The 17430-nt window shown below is 40.5% G+C and overlaps 1 long non-coding RNA gene across 4 annotated transcripts in view; it reads right to left on the bottom strand.

Annotated features, from left to right (window-relative positions):
* The window catches only part of LOC103786116 (uncharacterized), an 859517-nt gene that overhangs the window by 349527 nt on the left and 492560 nt on the right, over positions 1–17430 (bottom strand). For 3 of the 4 annotated variants that reach the window (XR_010109414.1, XR_008624591.2, XR_008624590.2), the window contains exon 4: positions 6220–6369. This is a non-coding gene — a long non-coding RNA (uncharacterized LOC103786116). Of the gene's footprint in view, positions 1–6219; positions 6370–16754; positions 16965–17430 lie in introns of those variants that run through there. The other variant, XR_008624593.2, reaches the window with a different exon arrangement.

Below are 17430 nucleotides of genomic sequence, written 5' to 3'. Positions count from 1 at the left end.
CCTAGGAGTAATCATGTTTACAAAACAGAGGATGCCTTATCAGTGGATGCTTAGGCTGGGACAACACCTAATAATTCTTACAAACAGCCTTCACTTGCCAGCAGACAGACATCTGCTTCCACCCTCTCCAGTTATTCAGAAGACCTTGCTACCTCCCTCTCAAAGGCAGACCAGCCAGCACAGCTAGCAGTTCTTTTATGGATTGTTGGGAGAACCTATGAGAGTCCGCTTTCTTTCCTCCCAGTGATATTAGCACACACACGGGTGGATTTACCTTTAATAACACTTAAGCTTCAGGGCCCTCAAATTGCAAGAGCCCATTTCAACACCTTATACCCAACTTAGAAATAATAATCTTTGTATTCTTGTTCTTAGAGATGGCCTCTCAAATTGCATAATTCCTGGACCCCCAAATATATGGATTTGTCCCTGGGCTCACCACAGTGATAGTGTCCTCATTATTTTATAGCTAAATAAAGAAAGCCCTGAGATGACCAGGAATAAGATCTGTGCTTCTTTGCTCCAACTTCAAGCTTAAGCTTCTTCTTAAGTTGCATGCCTTAGACAGGCACCATCTCCCTCTGGGCCACATCAGACTGTAAAACCCACCCCCCAGACTATAAAAAACCTAATTAGGAAAAAGAAAAGTGGAGATTCTATAACCCCACATCTTACCAATAACCACAACTAAGAAGCTCATATTTTTTTGTCAGTGTAAGTGGTAGGTAATTTTCATTTAAGTATAAATATCAGATTTTGTCCCAGACTAAAGCAAACCCTGATAATTATACAGTTGCAAATTATTGTGTTAACAAAAAAGATCTAAATTATCTCCTTCCAGCACTTAATGAATTCAGCCACTTAATGAATTCCCGAAATGCATTGCTTTTCCCCATTCCACTTTCTCCTTGCAACAGCGGATTTGTATGCCTGTTGGAAAGAAGAGTGATTCCCATGTCATCCTTCCAGAGTACTATTTATTTGCCAAAAAGAAAAATAGGAAAAAACAAGGACTAAGTTGCCTTTGATCAGTGGGAATTAGTTGCAAATGCTCAATAAAAATAAAAGCTGGATTTGACTCTTAGTATGTTTAGGACTTCAATGATGCAATCACCCGAATTTAGAATTTATAAGGCTGCTTTGTTCAGCTCCTTCAGCTCAGTTCCCATGTAATGTTTGCTCTCAGGGCACAAACATGAAGCATCTGGATGGAATCTATTCTGGCTTCAGGAAGAAAAAATGCCTACCCTGTAGAAAAACTGTCCATCTTTAAATTAAATTCAAATCCAAGCAACTTGCACCCTAGCCAAAGCCTGTTTCTCTATATCTTTATAAACTGCATGATTTAAATCATCTGTGTGTGATTCTTATTTTCCTATTCTTCATAAACTTTTGGAGTAAATGCGGTGCTTGTTAACATGAAGAATTGATAGTTTGTTGCCATTTTCCATGGTCTTAACAATTGGGAACATTTGTAATCAATAAAGGGAGACACAAGGAAACAAATTTGATAACTGTTTTTAAGGAATAAAGATAGAATATTAAAACAGGATTGGAAAGAAGTGCTCCTACCCCAAATCTAATAAACCCGTGGATTGACATTTTTGATAACTATATGGCATGCCATCTAACCTCCTACATTTTTAGCAGAGCTTCTCTTCATTCATGTTTTTCCACATTACACACCCGGTATTATACTATTTAGGCATCAGTGACAAATTCATTCACTAATGTCCTTTAATTCCATTTGATACTTGGAAATGACAGCCAGCTGGTCCTCCAAAAAGTCATGATGCAGTGAAAGCCTAGTGTATGTACTACCATGGTGTGTGTTTGTTGTTGTTGTTGTTGTTTGTTGCTGTTGTTGTTGTTTTTTCCTAATGGAAGTTGTCTGCACGTCTTCCTTTGGCATTTAGTTACACAGGATACCCCATCATAGCTGCAGAATCTGCTGCCATAGACAGTATCTCCTGTTAAAGTTAAGAAAATATTTCATACCTCTCCCCACATCAATACCTCTCTGTCTAATGCCTGATCTCACAGAATCACAGTCTACAAATCACAGTCTCACCTACGCTCAGCTTTGCTGGTGGAACTGACCTACCCCATTTCTATCTGTGTCATGAAAAAGTAGGCATTGGGCATGCAATGATAGGTTCAATTTGAATATGGTGATCATCTGAGATAAAGTTTTGTTTTCCTAACAGAAGCCCATAATAGTAGTAGTGCCAAAGAAATAATTCCAACATGGAAGTGATAAACAAAAATAGGAGAAAAGGGTGCCTAGCAGGGCCCCATGAGGCAGAAATTGCTGGCTCTTCTCAAGCCAGATCTCCCAGGAGGTTCCCTCTGTTTAAACTTTTCAAAGAATGAGGCTATTAGGATTTCAAACATATGATATTATTACTTAATCAGAGCATAATTTTTCATTTTTTTTAGAGCTTCTAGGCTTTTACAGTGCCCAAGTAGCTTGAGCAGCAGTCTGAGAAACTACCAAGAAACAGGAAGAAGGTGTGTGCTCTGAGCACCCCACCGTAGCAGCATCACCTTAGAAGGTCCGCTTTTTCCTTATTTATGAATTGGGATTAATAATGTTTCATTTGTAAAAAAGTATTCGGATAAACTACCTAGAATATCCTGCTGGGCTGGGCTAAGAAAATTTATGAAGAATAAAAGGAAAATCTAATTCTGCCCCCATCACCTCTCTCTTTGTGTCTCTATCTCACTTTCTCCTTTCTGTCTCTTTCCCCTTCTTTGTGTCTCTGTCTCTCTCTCCCATTTCTGTCTCTCCCAGCCCCACAGTGTGTCTCACTATTTGTCTCTCTCTCTCTTCTCTGTCTACCTCCCCTTTCCCCTACATCAGCACAGTCCCTCTAGTTGTAATTATTCTGCACTGGTTCTAGAAGTGATCTTCCTGGAGAGTCAGTCTTCTTTCTCAAAGCTCAGAGGCCAGGACTTTGGAAGCTCTTTATATGTGAGGCATTCCTGTCCTCCTGTGGAAAGCTGCAGGGATTGTGATTCCAGCTCTTGTGAACTATACTTTTTAGCTAGGGATAGAAAAAAATCAGACACATAGACTAATTAGGGCACCTAATGTCAAAACTGAATCGTGATGGAAACGGCATGATCCCAATCATCCCACAATATTAACTAAACTCAAGAAAACAGAAATATCCCTTTAATGTCAAGTTTTTAAAATAATCCTGATAGATAGACAGAGGTCCTGTGAGTTCATTGTTGCCCTTGGTATCCAGAAAGGTGAAAGCGCCTTCCACCCAGTAACTCTAATGCTCACACGAAGTGGCTTCTGAGTGGGAATGACTTAATCACCTATACTTATTCCCAGCTTACTTAGGATGGATAATAAATATAGAAACCAAAGAAGAAAAGGAACCTTTTGACAATGTTGGTCTCTAAGATCCCTGTGGCCAGATGGTACCATTGTATTTGAAAATAATCTGACTCTTTCTACATGATCTGTATTTAAAAGACTACAGGGCCAGGTGTGGTGGCTCACACCTGTAATCCCAGCACTTTGGGAGGCCAAGTGGAGCAGATTGCCTGAGCTCAGGAGTTCAAGACCAGCCTGGGTAACATGGAGAAACCCCGTCTCTACTAAAATACAAAAAATTAGCTGGGCGTGGCGGCGTGTGCCTGTAGTCCCAGCTGCTCAGGAGGCTGAGGCAGGAAAATTGCTTGAACCCAGGAGGCAGAGGTTGCAGTGAGCCAAGATCGTGCCACTGCACTCCAGCCTGGGTGACACAGCAAGACTCTGTCTAAAAAAAAAAAAAAAAAACAGACTATAAACCTGATTCTCCCAGTTGTAGAACTCTGAAGCAAGGAGCTGGAATAAATCCAGACAGAACTGCAGTAAAGCTTCTGAGGAGGAGGGCTTTTCTTGTTCTCCATTTGTGTGGGTGAAACATAGCGTGGAACATATTTCTTAGCACATTCTGCCTACTCCCCATCCCTGCCTGCTTCCTTAGGAAATAGACTCCTCCAGTGATCTCTAATGGGATAGAAATGCAGGCTTCAGAACAGGCATTATTTCCCAGTATTCAATAACAAACAAAGAACAATGTAGAAAATGTTTTAAAGAAGGTGGAGCATCTCCAAACAGAAAATAAAATACAGTAAATTACCATTTTGACAGCTTGCAAACAATTACAAAAACAGAAACCAAAAGCATTTTTGCATGTTTTGTACTCTTTTATGAGAAAGAGACAAATGATAAGTAAGCTGTCATCAGGGATGTATTCAATACCCAAAACTCAATAGCAATTGGGCCCCATCTTCTGAAACAACCATGTTCCTTATGATTCTGAAATGAGTCTGTGTCCTCAGATTCTTCTAGATTTCAAACTCAATATGCACAAAACGGTTTTAGTGTCTTCTTCTTAAGTCTTTGAAATCTGGAAGTTCACATCCATAAGCATAGATACCTGTCACCTTCTCATATTGTATATGCTGATCTCTACCATGGATTAAACCATTAACCAAATATTGAACGGTTGAGTTTTCTCCCTTCCTACAGATTTTGATACTCTAGTTCTGGCAGGGAGCAAGGAGAAGGAGCATGAACATGCCTGTGTCCTCTTTCATGGTAACTCAGCCTTTTAGTGAATGGCAGGATGGTAGGTAACCAAGTAAGCCAAGATAATTAGTTGTAAGCAATGAAAACCAACTCTGACCATCTTAAGTAAAGCATAGTACTTACTGGAAGCCTGTTGGAATCTCATAGAAATGATGGAAGACTATGCATGGGGCATGGGAGGTGAACATTACATGGACAAAGCAGCATCACTTGGGGACAGTCATCACGAGCACCATTGCCCTCCTTGCCATCTTCATGGATGGTGGCATGACTTCCTATTGTCCCCATTTCCTCATGTTCCACACTTCAGCTTCAGAGCCATAGCCAGCAGTCAGTTTGGTCAGGGTTGGATGTGTGCCCATCCACCTGCCAGCAAAGAGGTAGAAGAGGGATCTGGCACCTAATGCTGAGAGCAGCCCTGGGAGGCAGATGCCAGGATTTCCCCTTCTTCTTAGAACAAATGCTCAGGGACAGAGGAGGAATTACTTTCAGGGAAATCCCAGGGGTTTGTGGGAAAGGGACAGGTGCTGACCGAGCTCTGGATACCTTGGGACTGCACATCTACCATCAGGGCCCTTGCAGCCCCCTCCTCTGTATTTCACTCCTGGGTTCATAAACTATTCCCTAAGCCAAACGACACATTGGCGACTCAGGCAGGTTCATGTTTTTGTGCTCTTCTAATCCAATATTCTTTATTAGCTATTTACCTTCTATTTTAAGGGGCTTTCTATTCTTAAAAGTTCTATTCATCTTTATTCATGATCAAATGAAGGGATTTTCCTGAGAATAACAAATCATTTTGATTCTTTGGAACGACATTCCATTTTACAGTTTTTCCTTCATCCATAACTGGATAGCATTAGTCACTCACACTCACTTAGGGTAGAGGTAGCTAACCTGTATATACTTCCAAAGGCTTATTCCAAATACATATAAAAGTTTCTTTCACTAGCCAACATAGGCTGTGTTCCCTAGGAAACAGACTCTGAGATTTGCATGCAGGGGGTTTATTGGGAAACACACTCACGAATAAAACTGGCAACAGATGAGAGAAGAAGGACTGGGCAGAAGAAAAAGTTGAACTGGGATCCAGTTGCAGAGGAGACCTCAGCCAATCCTATGAGGAGTTCTGGAGCTGGAATAGCCCTTCAGAACTATCCCATCTAAGACAAGGTCCAGGACTTTGTACCCCACATCAACCAGTGTGGGCTGCCACTATAGAGGGAGTGTAACACTGAACAAAGCAATTCCTCTCAAGTGGAGGATAATTCCTGAAGAGGAACTCAGCCATGGCCGTCAGTAGCTAACATTCCTGCCAGCTGGAAAATGAGTCCTTGGTCCTGAAGAGGAATCTGGATGGAATAATAGTATCTATTATCTTCTAATCTTCCACAATCTGCTTGCCTCTTACACTGAGTTCATCCCATGTGAAAACGACTGCTCCCTAACTTTGGTCTCTTTTCCTAGAGAAACTTATAGGAGGAAAATTAATGGGACAAATTTCAATTGCCACCACTGAAGCTGATTTTTAAACTGCAATTGGTATGCCTCTTCTATCTCCTGTAATGCCCATTCTAGACTCCTATCATCCTTCATTAGTACATTTTCTGGTCTTGGTAACTCACCTGGTGGTGTAACCAAGACTGTCATCCTTGAAGGAGCTGAGCTTCTGTTTACCACACTCTTCTGACACAGGGCATTTGTCCAAGAAAAGTAGGCTCTCCTTATCCACAGGTTCAGCATCCTCAGATTCAAACTACTGCAGATCAAACTATCTGTAGAAGAAAAATTAAAAATACAATGAAAGGCCAGGTGCAGTGGCTCATGCCTGTAATCTAAGCACTTTGGGAGGCCAAAGCAGGTGAATCACGAGGTCAGGAGATTGAGATCCTGGCTAACACAGTGAAACCCCATCTCTACTAAAAAATACAAAAAAATTAGCTGGGCGTAGTGGCAGGCGCCTGTCGTTCTGGCTACTCGGGAGGCCGAGGCAGGAGAATGGTGTGAACCTGGGAGGTGGAGGTTGCAGTGAGCCAATATCATGCCACTGCACTCCAGCCTGGGTGACAGAGTGAGACTCCATCTCAAAAAAAAAAAAAAATACAATGAAAATAGTACAAATAAAATTACAATATAACAACTATTTACATAGCATTTATATTGTATTATGTATTATAAGTAATTTAGAGACTATTTAAAATATATGGGAAGATGTGTATAGGTTATATGCAAATACTATGGCATTTTGTATAAGGGGTTTGAACATCCTCAGACTTTGCTATGCACAGGGGTCCTGGAACCAGTGCCCTCAAAATACCGAGCGATGACTGCTCTATCAAAATGAGTAAGGGTGTGCCAAGACTTGCCCCAGTGAATCATCTGGTGCCAAACAAATTCTTCCTGCCTTCATTATGTAAAAGTGGTCTTATCTTTTTTGGATGATCAGAGTCAACTATTCCTTCCAGAATTGTAACTCTGTTTCTTGCCTGCTAGTCTTTTGGCACAAGTATCTCAAAGTAATTTGCAGGCAGCCAAGGTGTAAAGCATAATGAGATTTTCACTGTGTCCTCAGTGGAACAGCTACTGAGAGGGTGGAAGTGCTCCTTCTCAATGGCTCAGGAATTTCAAGACCCTACAGAGCCTAGAGTTGTGGAAGCAACAAATTCCCCAAGGAATCGCTAGATGTGATGATAGGCAAAGCCACTACTACCACCATCCCTTGGTCCTGGACCAAATATTCCTCATCTTTGGGGCATAGCACCATATAATTGATACTCATTGTGAGTATATACTGCAGCCTAGAGGAGGGCTACCCTCCCCTTGGGGTAGCATCCCTAATCTGGTACCTCATCTCGGCCTTCAAAGGATCATTCTATCACTCTATCAGGTCATCAGACTTTATGGTTTAAAACAGGACCAGTGGATTCCATGACCAAGTGCCTACTGCCACATTCCCTTTTACTGTGATGTAGGTCTCTTGGTCTGATGCAATATTATGGATCAAACTGTCTAAGCTTTCAATGCTGCTGGCTAAAGTCCTGTGAGCAGGAAAAGCAAACCCATACCCAGAATATCAGTCTACTTCCTATCAGGATAGATATTTTCCACTTCCAGGGGGAAGGGGTCCAATCTTATGAAATTCCTACCAAGTAGCCACTTGGTTTCCTCAAAGAATGATGCATCTTCCCCAGATCCTTTATCCCCAATTGTTTCCCTTCCAGCCCTTGACCAACCAGCTAAGCATCACAAGTGCCTTTTCCCACCACATGTACCTCTAGTACTATAGCTTTTGCTGGATAATATGCTTTGATCACAGCCTGGACCTGCTGCAGAGCCCTGTCCTGGCTGCTCTGTGTCCCACTCAAAGCTGATAGCTTTTTATGTTATTTGGTCAATCAGAGCCAACATGATAAGGAACCAACATTGGTGTTCTTCAAACTACCAAGTATGTCCATGCCATTTATTTATTCAGGGATCCCCTGGTTATGGACTCAGAAGACTTGTGAGCCAGAAGACCTGGGCCAAAAATCGCTTTATTGCTTGGTTCTCAAATGTCCTCACTCTTTCCTGACAACTCAGATCCTATATTGAAATATCTTTAAAATGCTTTGATATTCCCCTACCTTCATGTATTAGTCTGTTTACATGCTGCTGAGAAAGACATACCCAAGACTGGGCAATTTGCAAAAGAAAGAGGTTTAATTGGACTTACAGTTCCACATGGCTGGGGAGGCCTCACAATCATGGCAGAAGGCAAGGAGGAACAAGTCACACCTTATGTGGATGGCAGCAGGCAAAGAGAGTTTGTGCAGGAAAACTCCCCCTTATAGTATCCATCAGATCTCATCAGACTTCCTCACTATCACAAGAACAGCAAGGGAACGACCTGCCCTGATGATTCAATTACCTCTCACCGGGTCCCTCCTACAACATATGGGAATTCAAGATGAGATTTGAGTGGAGATGCAGCCAAACCATATCACTTCAATATATGAGAATTTGAGTAAACGGTTGTAGATATCTTTGAGGAAGGCTTGGAATAATCACTACTGAGAATATTTGCCATGATGTTGCAGAGCTTATCCTTGTGAGGACCCAACATCTCCCTCTTACCAATGGGTTCTGAGTTAGAGAACTGGTCAAAAGATTATGACTTTTTTATTAGAGGAGTTGGCTTCTGTCTACTGATCATACATTCTTGTTTTCTTTTCTTGTATAGACCAAGCAATATTCTTGCTGGCTGAACTTTTTATCCTGTCAGTCTTAGTTTGTTCCATGCTGCTATAACAGAATAGTTGAGACTGGACGATTTTTAAAACTAAGAAATTTGTTTCTTATGGTTCTAGGGGCTAGGAAGTCCAAGGTTGAGGGGCCAGGATCTTTCTACTGAGGGATTTCTTACTACATCATACCATGGTGGCATGCAGAAGAGCAAAGGAATATGCATTAGTGCATTAATCCATTCATAAGGGCAGAGCACTCCCGACCCAATCGCCCCATAAAGGTCCCACCTCTCCACGCCACTGCATTAAATATTAAGTTTCTAACACATGAACTTTGAGGGACACATTCAAGCCATAACACTGTCCCAAGGAACACCATGTTCTATTCGTCATCTACATAGCTCTTTTTAGGTCAGGCTCCCTGGTTCTACATTGCTCTTCATTGTAATAAATGTACCCACTTTGCTTTTGCCAGTTAAATACCTTCAGCTAGTATCTATTCTTACAAAATCCCATCAACCACATTGCTTTCACGGAACCCAATTCTATAACAGCATCTCCCTCCATCAGTGATGGTCTACAGAGGACAATCCGCTTTGTACTTGTTGAAAAATTCTGGTGCCTCTCTCATTAGCACATTGATTATTATTTGGTAAATGAAGTGTCCTCAGGTCCTTGGGAGAGGCAGCTTCCCTCAGTCAAGGGCAATTCCTGGAGAGTCAATCAAGGGTAATCAGTCAGCAGTGTTGGTCCTGGGGATGAGGGTGAGAAGTCTGATGGTACCTTGGTAGTACATTACTGCATCTACTGTTCTACCTCATGGCCAAGCCACTTTCCTTACCCTCCTTCCAAACAAAAAGCATTAAGTCCACTATTGTTTCCCATAATAGAGCCTTATACGTCGTAGGAAATGCTTGATGGTCTTGGACATTAAGATCACAAAGGTCTATGCATTCTACATGGAACAGTAAAAGAAATAACTTCTATTCCAACTGAAGCTCTAAAGATAGAGGAATATCACTACAGAAAAAAGAAAAAAAAAGGAAGGAAGGAAAAGAAAAAGGAAGTGAAGAAGGGACGGAGGAAGGGGGAGGGAGGAAGGGAGGGGGAAAGGGGGAAGGGAGTGAAAGGGGAAGTGGGGAGGGAGGGAGGGAGGGGAGAGGGGGGAGGAAGGGAGGGGAGAAGGAGGCAGAGGGAAGGGGGGAGGAACGGAGGGGGGAAGGGGGCAGGGAGGGAGGGGGGAAGGGGAAGGAGGGAAAGGGGAAGTGGGGAGGAAGGGGGGAAGAAGGGAGGGGGAAGGGGCAGAGGGGGAAGGGGGCAGGGGGGAAGGAGAGAGAGAAGTGGGGAAAGAGGGAAGGAGGGAAGAAGAAAAGAGGTTAATTTTCAGTGGGTCACTGTATTTGTCTGTTTTAATGCTGCTGATAAAGACATACCAGAGACTGGGCAATTTAAAAAGGAAGAGGTTTAATGGAGAATTCACAGTTCCACGTGGCTGAGGAAGCCTCACAATCATGGCAGAAGGCAACGAGGAGCAAGTCAAATCTACTTGGATGGCGGTAGGCAAAGAGAGAGCTTCCGCAGGCAAATTCCCGTTTTTAAAGCTATCAGATGTCATGAGACTTATTCGCTGTCAGGAGAACAGCACAGGAAAGACCCGCCCCCATGATTCAGTTATCTCCCACAGGGTTCCGCCCACAACACATGGGAATTATGGGAGCTACAAGATGAGATTTGGGTGGAGACACAGAACCAAACCATGTCAGTCATGCCACTGTCTCTGTACAGATTATCATGGAGAAATATAGCACATTTCTGATTTTTTTTCCCAGTAGTACTTTAGTATGTGCAGAAGATTGATGCTGAGCAGCTGTCGGCTTACTCACAGCTCCTAACCTGAGTTTGGATCCTCCCTGCACGGTGGGTGGTTGCTCTGCTGTGAGTTTGGCTTTGCTGTCATTCATTTCTTACACCTAGTGTTGCTTATACTTCTCCTTTTCTGAAGACCTCAAGAAAGCAACAGGTAGAAGTGATCAATACCAAAACTTGTTTCCACTTTTGGGAATTTAGAGATATTACAGTTTCTTTGGAAGATCCAACATTTTTTTCTTCATTTTCAAGACAGAACATAGCTCCCTTAATACTCCCTAGAATTAGCAATCTCTCCCCAAAACTGTCCTCTAAAGTTGTTTCAGGGTAAAGTGACTCACTTGTTCTAAGGCTTGACAATATCCTAAATTCTTCACATTCCACACCTTCATTTGACATGAGGGAAAGCATAAGAATTGAAATCTAGCAATAGTTCTGGGATTCCACACACTTGGCCCAGTTTTATTATTAGTATTTTTGAATCATTCAGCTTGCCTATAATATGCAGAACATTAAGTCTGCCTGCATACATCAATCCTTCTGAAGAATTAAAATGATTTAATTGTATAGATTTCATCAGGAAAAAAAAGGTACTACAAATATTTGCAGTAGATTCTTAGACTCTAAAGGAAGGGTCAGGTTTTGTAAATGTATGTAGTAACAATATGCAGTACATGGTTTTGTTTTAATGTGTTAAAACATAATCGATTCTAATATAAAAATTATATCATTATGTTTTCGTGCTTCTAGTAGCATACACATAATAGAAAATGCTCATTATAGCTCTTTGGAGGTTGTGGCAAAGTACAAAATGTTTTTTACAAGTATCTGTGAAACTATTTGATCTATAAATTGTCTGGCAAAAATATTTCTATTAGTGTTAGAAGCAAAGATTTTCTTTTAAAAAGTCTAATCAAGATGTGTTTCTTCTAAGAACCAATACCAATATAAATATGAGATAAAATTGCATTGAGTTCAACAGAATGCAATAAACAACACTGTGCCAGGCACTGATTGGACCAAAGGCATACAAAGATGACTATAATTCATTTGCTTACGGAACTCACTGTCTGGTGAAGAAGAAAGGAATATTTGATTACCACACAAGGGGTTTCTGATGGGCATTAACACTGTTTTCATTACAACCCTTTTGTCAAGGACCAGAAAAGGTGAATCATAGTACTATATGTCAGAAACTTTCACGTTTAAGGTTCCATCTGGTCCCCACTACAACCCCAGTAATAGACATTATTATTTTTATGAAGTTTACTTGAGATTATGTAGCTAGTAAGTGGCTTAAACCAACTGTCTCTAAAATCTTCGATCTTTGTACAATATCAGGGGTTGGCAAACTATAATCTGTGGGTCAAATATGATCTGCTGCCTGTTTTTATAAAGTTTTATTGAAACACAGTCATGCCTATTATTTTCTACATATTATCATCTATGGTTGCTTTCAAGCCAAAAGAGCTAATTTGAGTGGCTGCCCAACAACAAAGACCATGTCACAAGGCTGAAAATATTTACTATCTGGCCCTTTAAAGAAAAGGTTTTTCTGATTCCAGCATTATATCATACCACAATAGGTCTCAAACAGAGAATTTTGGCAGTGTCTGGAGACTTTTTCTGGTGGTCTCAACTTAGGGGTGCTACTGGCATGCTAGTGCCAAACACGTTCAATGCACAAGATGACTCCCCACAATAGCGAATTATCCGGCCCAAAATGTCAATAGTGCTTGACACCCCAAATCCTTCTCATCTGATGAAATCTGCAGTTTCATTACAAAACTTCATAAAATGTCCAATTTTAATTCTGTGGAATGGCTAAATATTTAGCAATTTTAGTATATGTTACTACACTAGTGAGTTAAACATCAACTAGAATTTTCAAGATATTTGCATCTTCCAGAAAGTAATCTGCCGGCTGTATGTTTGGTGTTATTGCATTATGAAAATATAAATTCATAAAATAGACCATCTGAAGACTTCTGTGTAAGGATGGCTGATTGGACATAATCCTCTATTTTTACATTCTCTTAAAAGCCAACTAAAATGACAGTAAAGAGATATTCTGAAGTTATAACCTTCAAGAACAGGGATGATGGCAGTGATTGTGGCAATAACACTTTGGAAGCTGGGGAGCAGATGGACCAGTGATAAATGATAGCAGACCTCAGAAACTGCGTTTCAAGGCAGAGTGAGAAAAAGCTGAGAACTAACCAGATTTTCACCAAATAATTTCTCAAAACCTCAGAAACTGGCAAAACAAGTCCTTTGGAAGGACGGCTGAAGCCAGTGGCGTGGCAAACGTACAAAGGATTGAAAGTCTGGAAAAGGAAGAGTCAGAGGCTCAGATCCCCTCCCTCACTCTGAGCAAATGGGTCACTATCTCCCTCCCACCCTGCAAAGAGTTAAATGCAGATATTCTCTGGAGTAGAGCATACCAGATCATGATTAGTTGGTTAACCCTGTACTGAGAACAGAGGAGTCGGGGGAATAAAGGCATATTGGATGCTGAGGACCCATCCACAACTCCGTATCTCATCGTCACTTGATTCCCAGCATGTTGGCATAGATAGGAAAAAATACTGCTACTGCTAAAGAAGAACAGAGGCATATTTTTAAAAATTCAAACAGAAAGAGACAAAGGTTCCGAGAAATGTAAAACTATAACAGAAATGAAAAGTTCAATAGATGATTTGAAAGATAAAGTTGAAGAAAACTTCCAGCATATATACAAAGGAATCAAATGAATAAGACACACAAACAATCAGCAAATTAAGGGCCAAGTTTAGAAGGTTCAGTATCTGAGTGATGAGACTTCCAGAGAGAAAACAATGATGAAAATCAGCAATAAAATAATCCAAGAGAATTGAATGCCCAGGACAATGAATGATAGACCCACCAAAACACAAATTTATGAATTTCAGATTGAGAAAAAGAGATGATCCAAAAATCTTCAGAAATGTAAACATAAAAATCAAGTTACATAAGAGAGTTAGAAATTGATTTTAGATTTCTCAATAGCTGAAAGCTAGAACGTAGTGAAACAATGCCCTCAGGATTCTAAAGGAAAATTGTTTCCAACCTTAAATTCCATACAAAGTCAAATTCTCATCAACAGTTAGAGTAAAATAAACATGTTTTCAGCCATCAAGTTTACAAAAAATTTACCCCCCATGCACTTTCTCTTAGGAACCACCTTTCCTCTGATACAACAAGGCAGAAAAGCAAGAAAGTAGAAGACAATGTGTCTTAGCCCATGTTATCCAGAAAGAATAGCCAGAGATGAGTAGTGTGTAATTATGAGGTATGATCCAGAGAATAAGAGTGAGTTTCATAGGAAAAAAGTCAAGGAAAGAGGAAGAGGGATTTTTCAGAACACCTGCCCAGAAAATAATGAAGCATTTGTGGTTTCATTCCTGTTTGCTGTTGGTCAAATTTCCCCCCAGGCAGCTAACTCTCCTGCCCTTCCAGGGGGCACATGTATGAGCATCTAGTGGGTTCCAGGAGTATCTGCCATTCAGATGACCAAGATGCTCAAGACCAGAAGAAAGCGGCATGCAGTGCAGGCCCAACCTTAGGTGTTACTGGACTGCTTCCTTGTGAAGCTGGTCAGAGTACTCACAGAACTTGTCATCACAGTGTGGCAGGGTTAATTAAGAAAGAGAAGAGACAGTAAGAATCTGAAGCGAGGCAAGAGGAGTTCAGTAATGTAGGGCTACCCCATATTTCCTGTTTTCCTCTCTTTCAAAGTGCACATTTCTCCACACCCTGCAGTTAGGCAAGGCCATGTGTTTGCTTTGCTCAATAATTTGCTTTGGCTACTTCTAGACTGAAGCACTTAAATGTGGGTGCACGATGCTCTATGTTCCCTTCCCGTGCCTCCACAATCACAGAAACTTGCAAGTCAATGTGGTGGCACCACACTATGAAAGTCATTATCACAAGGAAGAAAGAATGTAAGAGGGTTTAGCTCTCAAAGAAGTAGGAGACAAGAGAATTGGGGGAAGGTTGTGGAACTATTCTGTATCATATTTGTGGTGTTGGTTCCATGGCTCTATTACTTGTCAAAACTCAGAACTGTACAACAAAGACACACACACACACACACACACACACACACACACACACACACAAAGAAAGTCACCCTGGATGCTGGTTCAACACAGCTGCTCTAAGGAGTCATCCAGAGCCATTTAGACCCAAGGTGAACTTTGTGCAAGAGATTAACAACTTCTGTCATGTGAATTGACTCATATCTTGGTGCTAGATTGACATGAAATAGAGGAAAAAAGAAAATTCACCATAGAAAAGACATGACTTCAATTCCCAGGATAACAGTTAGAAGATATCTTGGGATGATAGCTACACAACGAGCAATACGAAGCACCCTGTTCACATGGGAGCAGGTCCAAAGGCTCCCAGACAGGCATAGGGAGAAAAAAAAATTGAGAAAATAGCTGATGAGTCTGAATTCTGTATAAGAGTTAGGCAATCGGCAAAGATTTTGAGGTTAAATTCCTGATCAATACACTGAAAACTAACATGTATAAAAGCAAGATGACTCGTAACTATAATACAAGTTTTATAATAAAAAAAGAGTTAGAATTTGCTATGGAGCTCTGCTACAAATAGCAATTATTTAGCCATTAATCTCTAAACCCTGCATATTGATCTAAGTAAAACACAACTATATTAGGAAAATGGTAGAATGGGAACCATATGCATGGGAATATGGAATATTCCCATGTTCCAGGAAAGGGAAGGATTTTTTTATTTAACTAATTTTCCAGAGGTGAAGTAAATATAAAATGATGAAATTTTTTTAAATTTAAATACCAATTCAAGAATGTTATTTGGAAACATGAAAGTAAAAACCAAAATAATCAGCTAACAGAATTGAAAGTAGCTGCCTTTGGAAAGGGAAAAATAAGAAGAAGTAGATAGAAGAGTGCTGTTTTAATAACAAGTATTATAGAACTATTTTATTGTAAGCTCTTTTCAAATATAACTTAAAATAATAAAATGAATTAAAATCAACACACTTTTTTGCTGATTCTGTTTTTTGAAAACTTCTCGTTTATCTTTCCCCAACCCATTATTGCTGTGTGTTCAGAAAATGATGATTAATGTTTAATGTAAAAATTATATATCTATGTTTGCATCACACAGTCTCAAATGATTCTCATAAAGGTAAGTGATAGGGCAGCTAAACTGTCCCAAGTTCCCAGAGTTAGCAAATATCCAGGCCAAACTGTAAATCCACATTCCTCCTCCCACAACACACTACCTGTAACATGACATGGTTTTGTGGAAAGTGGAAATGGTCAAGGAGCCTAGAAATGAGGATTTCAGTCTGACTCAATACGAGCCAAACCTAAATGTTCTGACCAAACTTGAAGGTTATGTCTTCATAAATAACTAAAGACTCTTAAAGAAAAAATAAGGACCTATTCATTTACAATCAGATAGTCAACAAGCATTAAAAGAATATGGTTGGGTAGGTACCAGGAAAAGTAAACGGAATTTTCCATTTATTGATGGAATATACTGCAGTGCTTCCAAAACTTGTTCTATTCAGTCCCTAAGGTCTTTTAAGTAGCTACAATGCTCAAGGCAGCATACAGGACACTGAGGGTCAAAGATAAATATGCCATATCCATGCATCTACAGTGAACTCATTTTTGACAAAAGTGCCAACAACATGCATTGTGGAAAGGCCAGTCTCTTCAATAAATGGTACTAGGTAAATTGCATATCCATTTGCAAAAGAACAAAATTGGACCCCTATCTGTCGTCATATACAAAAATCAAATTAAAATGGATTAAAGACTTAAACTAATGCCTCAAACTATGAAACTACTAAAAGAAAACAATGGGGAAACTCTGTAGGACATTGGATTGGGCAAAGATTTCTTGAGTAATACTCCCTAAACACAGGCAACCAAAACAAAAATGGACAAATAGGATCACATCAAGTTAAAAAAAGCTTTTGCACAGCAAAGCACACAATCAAGAAAGTGAAGAGACAACTCACAGAACCAGAAAAAATACTTGAAAATATTTACCTGACAAGGGATTAATAACCACAATATATAAGGAGCTTGAAAAACTCAACAGGAGAAAAAAAGTAATAATGTTTAAAAATGAGCAAAAGATGGCCAGGTGCAGTGGCTCACGCCTGTAATCCCAGCACTTTGGGAGGCTGAGGCGGGCGGATCATGAGGTCAGGAGATTGCAACCATCCTGGCTAAAACGGTGAAACCCTGTCTCTACTAAAAATACAAAAAATCAGCTGGACCTGGTGGTGGGCACCTGGTGGCTACTCGGGTGGCTGAGGCAGGAGAATGGCTCGAACCAGGGAGTCGGAGCTTGCAGTGAGCAGAGATGGCACCACTGCACTCCACCACTGCACTGCACTCTTGCTCTGATGACACAGAGCAAGACTCCGTCTGAAAAAAAAGAAAAAAAAGGCAAAAGATATACATAGACATTTCTCAAAAGAAGACATACAAATGGCAAACAGGCATATGAAAAGGTGCTCAACATCACTTATCAGAGAAATGCAAATCAAAGCTACAATGAGATATCATCTCACCCTAGTTAAAATGGTTTCCATTCAAAAGACAGGCAATAATGAATGCCTGCTGGTTGGAATGTAAATTAGTACAGCCACTATGCAGAGCAGTTTGGAGGTTTCTCAAAAAACTTAAAATAGAACCACCATATGATTCAGCAATCCCA

The sequence above is a fragment of the Pan paniscus genome, chromosome 13 (genome assembly GCF_029289425.2).
Source record: "Pan paniscus chromosome 13, NHGRI_mPanPan1-v2.0_pri, whole genome shotgun sequence".
Lineage (NCBI taxonomy): Eukaryota > Metazoa > Chordata > Mammalia > Primates > Hominidae > Pan > Pan paniscus.
This window is presented reverse-complemented; position numbering and strand designations above follow the sequence as displayed.